General features: G+C 35.9%; 1 long non-coding RNA gene across 1 annotated transcript; it reads right to left on the bottom strand.

Moving 5' to 3' along the window:
* Nucleotides 1-4883: 4883 nt before the first annotated feature.
* On the bottom strand, nt 4884-5750 carry LOC138353871 (uncharacterized). Its single transcript, XR_011223290.1, has 3 exons — nt 5699-5750; nt 5534-5590; nt 4884-5350 (listed from the first exon to the last, which is right to left on the bottom strand). It is a non-coding gene; the product is annotated as an uncharacterized lncRNA (long non-coding RNA).
* Between the last annotated feature and the right edge of the window lie 1350 nt (nt 5751-7100).

Here is a 7100-nt window from a genome sequence, read left to right as displayed (position 1 = left end):
TAAAGAAAGCTTTAGATCTAGGTGCTAAGATACGTCTTCGTTTAAATTTACGTTTTTTTAATAGATGTAAGGTATAAGCATTAGACGTTTTTAAATAGTCTTTCACATCTTTTATAGTTATTTCAGGGATTGTTTTCTTTGCAGCCTTATACAATTTTAAAACGCCACCAAACCCACCTATAGACTTGGGGTCATTGTATATCTTATTAAGAGTTTGTGTAATGTTCACCATTGATACACTATTTCATATGGGGGTTCATTTACAATATTTCCCCTAAATATTATGGATTCAGGTGTTTTAACGCCCAAGTCAACAAGTAAATACCCGTAGTGTCGAGAAATCACTTTCTTATATATATCTAAAAATTTCTTGGCATCTTGTTTTCCGAATATTTGTCTGCTTAATGTTTCTATCTGGGACAAGTCTCTTGATTTAAGCAGAATAAAATGAGAAGCATTTAAACTTATAGATCTAGAAAATTTCCCACTGAAAAATATATTTTGGGTTATAAAAATAACAGAGATGTTCTCATGCCGTCCCTTAGTAAATATATCACTTACTATTTTAGAGTTTGTAGATTCAACATACAAGTCATCATAAACAACTAATATATGAGATGTGTCCTCTGGATCACGATCATCTAAAGGGTTTACAATTTCAGAGTAAAAAGATATCTTATGTTTAAAGAGTGGATTAGTTCTCAACTCTTTATACCCGCTTCCACAGATAATTATTTTTGCAAAGTTCTGCTGATATTTCTCTATCATTTTAGCACATAAATAGCTCTTCCCACCATTTGAAAATCGAGCAATAATAATTCTTGACGGTTCACTAAATATATTCAACTGGGATTCAGTAATAACTTTTTTCTGCCCTTCCATGTTGCTAGGATTCAATAGACTAACTACAAATATATAATGAAAGGAGTATTTAAACGAAATCTACATTCGAGTTTTATTTAAACATAACCAATAAAATCATAGTCATAACATAACCAATACAGTAATAAAATCATAGAATATACAATATCATAGCCAATAAAATCATAGTCATAACATATCCAATACAGTAATAAAATCATAGAATATACATTATTATAGACATTTGAATCATATCCAATACAGTAATAAAATCATAGAATATCAAATATCATAGCAAATAAAATCATAGTCATTTGATCATATCCAATACAGTAATAAAATCATATCCAATACAGTAACAAAATAAATTATAGTCATAACATAGCCATTTGATCATATCCAATACAGTAACAAATCATAGAATATACATTATCATAGACATTAAATCATAGTCATAACATATCCAATGCAGTAACAAATCATATCCAATACAGTAACAAATCTTAGTCATTTTCATATCAAATACAGTAACAAATCATAGCCAATACAATATCATAGACATTTGAATATAGTTATAGATAATACATAGACAATACAGTAACAGACTTAGTTGTTGTTAGGGAATAATTGCTGAGCGACTCTATCCCGCTTTTCCCAAAGATTAAAAATGGGGAACAATTGACGTCTTGGTTGGGGATTATCTACAATTACTGGATCCCCTACCTGCACCTCTTCCTCTACCTGAACCTCTTCCTCTACCTGTACCTCTTCCTCTACCTGTACCTGTACCTCACGCTCTGGAATGTCTGGGTGACCGTAAGCTAATGACTCTGTGGGACTAATGAGGTACCTCTTGTCATCAAAAGCTGACAGACCGCGCTTAGTTGTTTTACACGTGCATATCTGTCCATTAACATTACGAATAGATCGGGATACAAAATTAAAAGTTTTATTTGTCTCTAATGTGTTCTGAAAAGATGCATGTGTTATTTTCTTTTGTTGGTGATAAGGAATCCCTTTACATTTACATAAATGTTCATTATCAAGGGTTAGGAGAAAGTTTTAGGCTTGAGTGCAATTAATTCAGTTATGATTTTCTGCTTTACTTCTGACTTGAGGAGTCCTAGTTCACCTTTGCGAGTAGCAGAATACATGGGATGATCTTTGTCGAAATTACTGAAATCCATATAATCTACTAGAGGAGCTTTTGTCATTTCTTGGAAAGCATCTTTACAGGTCAGAGTAAATATGAATGAGTCTGTATCCGTATAAATTAGTCTAGCTCTCTCCCCATAATGGGCTTTAACTACATTATACCAGAACTCGTATAAACGCCTCTTGGCTATCTGCAAGATCTGATATCCCATGTAAGAAGGAGTGGTAACTTTAAGGATGTCTTTCATTACTGTACAGAGAACCCTATCTTGACCTAAAGAGACAGCTCGTTTATACAAAGGGTTTCTTGCATGAGTTAAGAATGAATGTTTTGTCGTTACTAGATGGTGAGTATTAGCATATCTAGATATATTTGTCATTTATTTCCCATACAGACTGTTACTTATGAGTTTAAAAGCTTTTTCTTTAACTTTACAGGTGGTATTGGCTCGTTCTCGAATGTTGGTTGAAATAAAATCTTTTAAATAGGGAGCCTGTTTAAATTCATAGATTGTTTTTACTCGTTCAACTTCTAGTCCAAGTTTTAATAGCAATTGCAGGAAATCAAGGCTTACTAAGTAGTCGTTTTGGGGCAAGTGGGATGCAATTAACTTAGTATTTTTAGGTGGGAGCTTACGTTTTTCATCATTAAGGGTTTTCTTACTGTACTCTGACAAAAACTCCTCCGTTATATTAGTATGAGACAGTACAAGGGGCAGATCATCAGTATACCTGGCTACCTCGGGAGATACATGTTTTGTATCGCATAAAATCCAATAACCTTTGTCTTGATTACAGGGGATATGTTGTAACCCTTGCCCTAATAAGGTATCCCGCTCAAGGTCAGTTAATTGTCTAATCCCTCCCTGGGGAAGTACCTCAGCCATGCACGCTGCATATAAGCTGTTAAAGTCGAGGTACAAAATGTGAGTATCGTCATCAGAGCTAGGGTTAGATGTAGTGTGCTCGTTAACAGCCTGTGTAAATTGTCTAATGGAAGATGTGAACCCTCCTCTAAGATTCCTTCTCAACAAATCATATATATTCTGATCATACACATAGTCAAGTACAACTTTTGATTTAAATAAGAAAGCGTCCCAAGCATAACTAGGAAGTGATACATAGAAAACAATATCTAGTTCATAAATTTCTTTCAGTGATGTTCGCCAAAGTGTAAATATATCAACTAGCATTCCCACGTCAACTTTTAAATATAACATGAGGTAATCCTTGATGTTTGTACAGTTCCCTAAATTAAATACTTTAAGAGCATTGTTATAATCTTCTTCAGACAGTGGAGAGTCATGTAAAACATTGTAAAACTTATCTCGCGAAGGGAGCTGAGGTTCGTCTAACACGTCCATGGAAGAAATATAATCATAACATAGGCTTTGTTTACCTTTAATTAACAGAGCTTTAGCTTCATCGGATACGCCATTTAGTATGTGTTCAGTGTACTTGGTGGGTTTCTTACCGGCAACGTGCTCGCTTGCTAAGGTTCCTAATGACCCATTAAGGAGAGCTAGGCTATCTAGGAATTTAAGTTTACCTATGATGACTTGCATAAATTTCAATCCTTCCTTGGTTAGAATTTCTACATCGCGGTGAGGATTTTTGGACAGTTCTTTAAGTATAATTCCAAGATCATAGGCAGCATTATGGGAAAATGTGGTTAAGTATCTACGAGCATTTTTACATTGTAAATTGCAACGAGCACAATAAGCACCTAAGTAATTATTTTCCTGAATAGCATGATTATGATGTCTATGTTTATCTTTCTTATCCTTGAAAGTTTGATGACACAATTGACACGTATTTTGTCTTTGAAACATTCTTTCCTGTTCTCTAGACAAGTTCTTAGGGAAGTTGGGGAGCTGAGCATGAATAGCTTTCCATGAGGCTTCTAGCTTGGTAATAAAATGATTGACCGCGTCTGGGCCTACGTATGAATACGTTTCTACGACATTGAATTCCCTGTCTAAAATCATGTAAGCATAAGCAATTGCTTTATGCTTACATTCCACCATGCCTCTAGGATTTTGACGGTCTAATAGACATTCAAAATCGTAATAGGCGGTGTGAGTTGGGCTATAGGTCCTACCGTAATTTTTAAAACTGATTTTATCACTAGGATTATAGAACGAAAATACTTGGGATACAGTGCATGACTCTTCGTGAGCCTGAATTTCATCTAAGGGAGCATGCAAAAGGCAAATTTTACAGAATTTATGAGTGTTAGGAATTTTATACTGATTATTGTTAATATTCTTTACAAATTTATCAAAGTCCTTGATCAGACAGAGATGCTTGCCTTCTAATAACAACAAAGGGACTTTATCGGCATACTTTTCCTGGCTTTTCCTAGCTAAACTAAGATAGTATCTGTTACTTTCATGAGTTATTGTATAAATATAAATAGAAATTTTGTTAAGCTTCTCTATTTTCTTAAGGTTATCAAATGATACGGGGAATCTGATTTCATCTGCCCATACTACGAATCTTCTACACCATCGAAGGCTTTTGTAATGTCGTCTAACGTTATCCATAGTCCTGCCCAATGCTAAGTTTTTATATGCCGCAATGCACTGTAACAAACACTCATCTCCTTCACTTTCAGGATTAAATACTGATTCTTTACCCCTTAATTTTGCAGGATATGGTACGTAAGATCCAAGGTGCATAGGGTGGCGAATATATGAAAAATTAATGGCAAAGCCTGACATGGAATGAATTCCTACACTTGAGGATTGGACATTTTTTAGGCATTCGTCAATTTTAGCAGACATTTCGTCAACCCATGAATTTACAAGAACTTCCACCTCTTCCTGTGTAACAGTCTGAGTTTCGCCTCTAATTGAAAATACTTCATCTAATATTTCATATTGATCGTCGGCATGATTAAGTTTTTGCAAAATTAGGCTTACATCAGGGTAAATGTGAAATGAGGGAGGGAATTCTTCCTGTATTTGTCTGAACTGATTGTCTATATATTCTATAAAAAATTCCCTATACCTATTTATATATAAGCTGGGGTCGGCGTCTAAATGACCGGGAATGGAGAACGAATGTCTCGAGAATGAACCTTCGAAATGGTTAATGACTTCTAACACTCGCGGAACAACGTTATCTAAGTTAAGTACCTCTGGGGAATCTGGAGCGTTGACTTCTTCATCTGATATGTCGTGAACAGGGGGTTGATTGTCTTCTTCTTCTTCATCTGAGGATGCCTGCTGGTTGCCGTCTGGTGCATCTTCTTCTAGCTCCTGGGACAGCTGGGGTTGACTGCGTACAGGCGTGCTCCACTCAGAGGGTTGGGTTGAATCCAGGGGCGATTCTGTAATATAATATTAGCAATGAATAAACATTAAGAGGAAAACAAATTTGAAAACAAATAAGAGGATTTGAAAACCATATTAGGAAAATATCGTGTAAATAAGAGGAATTATTAAAAGGGAAAACAAAAGTCTAAATAAGAGGAAAAACTGAATTATAGATAAATAATAATGATATTACTTACGAGCTGGGATGTTGATTCCACCAAGTATGAGATTCTCTTGATCACGAATAGGAACTCCTGTAATGGAAACATTTTTCTGTATGAGCACATATTACTTATTTATACACTTGTTAAAATATACAATTATTAACTTTTTAAATTACGAAAATTATTGTGAAAACGTACGGTTATTTATGATGCGACGGCGTTTGGGTGGAGGTTCAATGACGTTTCTGGCTTTGGTGGGAGGTTCCCGGTTAACGGAGAAACGACAGTATGGACAGGAAGTAGAACCATGAACTGAAATGAAAATAATATATATAAATTGACTGTCTGTATGTATGCATGAATGTATGTATGTGTGTTTCGGATATATATTTTCTTTGAAAGTTTATTGAATGTGCGAGAAAAAGCGGTACTTACGATTTGCACAATAGAGTTGTCCACAGCTGGTACAGGTTACGTCAAAATGTCCAGGCGGTGTAGGCCCGTTGCATCCTATACAGTACAGTCTGCATTCTTGAAGAGCGTTGATGGACATTTCACCTAGGCATGTTAAACATCGTGTTTGACACACATGCCCGATTTCGTTGTTGTTGAGAGGAGACAGGCACAGAGGACACACTGACACTGACATGATGATATGACTAGACTGGGGGAACCTTGTGAACAGGATGAAGATTGAATGCTGACTGAAAGTGTAGGCCTCTGAGACTTTGGCGATCTGAGGGGGCCCCTGAATGAGCGTAATAACGATAGTGTGCCCCTGAGTGAGCGTTTGGCTGTTTTATTAATAGCGAGAATGATTGGCGAATACTGGGAATAAACTCTTTTATTATAAATTGTGTAAACTATGAATTAGATGACTAAATAAATTATAAATAAATAAATAAGTTTTATTAACGCCTAATGTATATATATATATAAATTATTACAGTGGAGAACGCCGACAATGACTGGTAGATGTCTGGGGCAGGTAATCAGGTGATGATTGCCTCGGGCAGATAGCCTGGGGCAGGTAGCTGGGGCCAGCTTAGATAGTCTCTGAGACAGTTTCAGTATTAAAGGTTACATTGAGATGCTTCGGTTGATTTGTATAAAACTGACTGGTTAATGAAAAAGGAATAAAATATTAGTATGTCAGAAAATAGGAAGAGGGAATAATATGAAGAGGAGAGAGAGAGAGAGGAGGGACGGTCCAGATATTATGGAGAAGATAAGATATGATAAGAGGCGACTGGCTGGCTGGGCCTAAGGTAAATAAAGGTGACGCGAGAGATTGCGAGGTAAGGGGGGAGGGAGGGGGTGTGAGGTACGAACCCCTGGAAACCCTGACTTACACAGGTGATTTTTTAAATTTACATGAATAACTAAGGCTTACATAGACGATTTTTGTAAGTTGAAAACATGTAAAATATGTCCGTAGAGTTCTGGAAACCCTAAAGAGCTACATACGTTACTTGAATTTGTCCCATAAGCCCTTAACAAACTTCTAAGTCTCGGAAATTATTTTTCTCATAAGAAATCCTTACTTCTAAAATCTGTGACTGACAAAATTTACCTGAAAACCCCGACATGCTACACATGA

This window comes from Procambarus clarkii, chromosome 60 (genome assembly GCF_040958095.1).
Source record: "Procambarus clarkii isolate CNS0578487 chromosome 60, FALCON_Pclarkii_2.0, whole genome shotgun sequence".
Lineage (NCBI taxonomy): Eukaryota > Metazoa > Arthropoda > Malacostraca > Decapoda > Cambaridae > Procambarus > Procambarus clarkii.
Note: the sequence above shows the minus strand (reverse complement) of the source record. Positions and strands in the feature narration are given on the sequence as shown.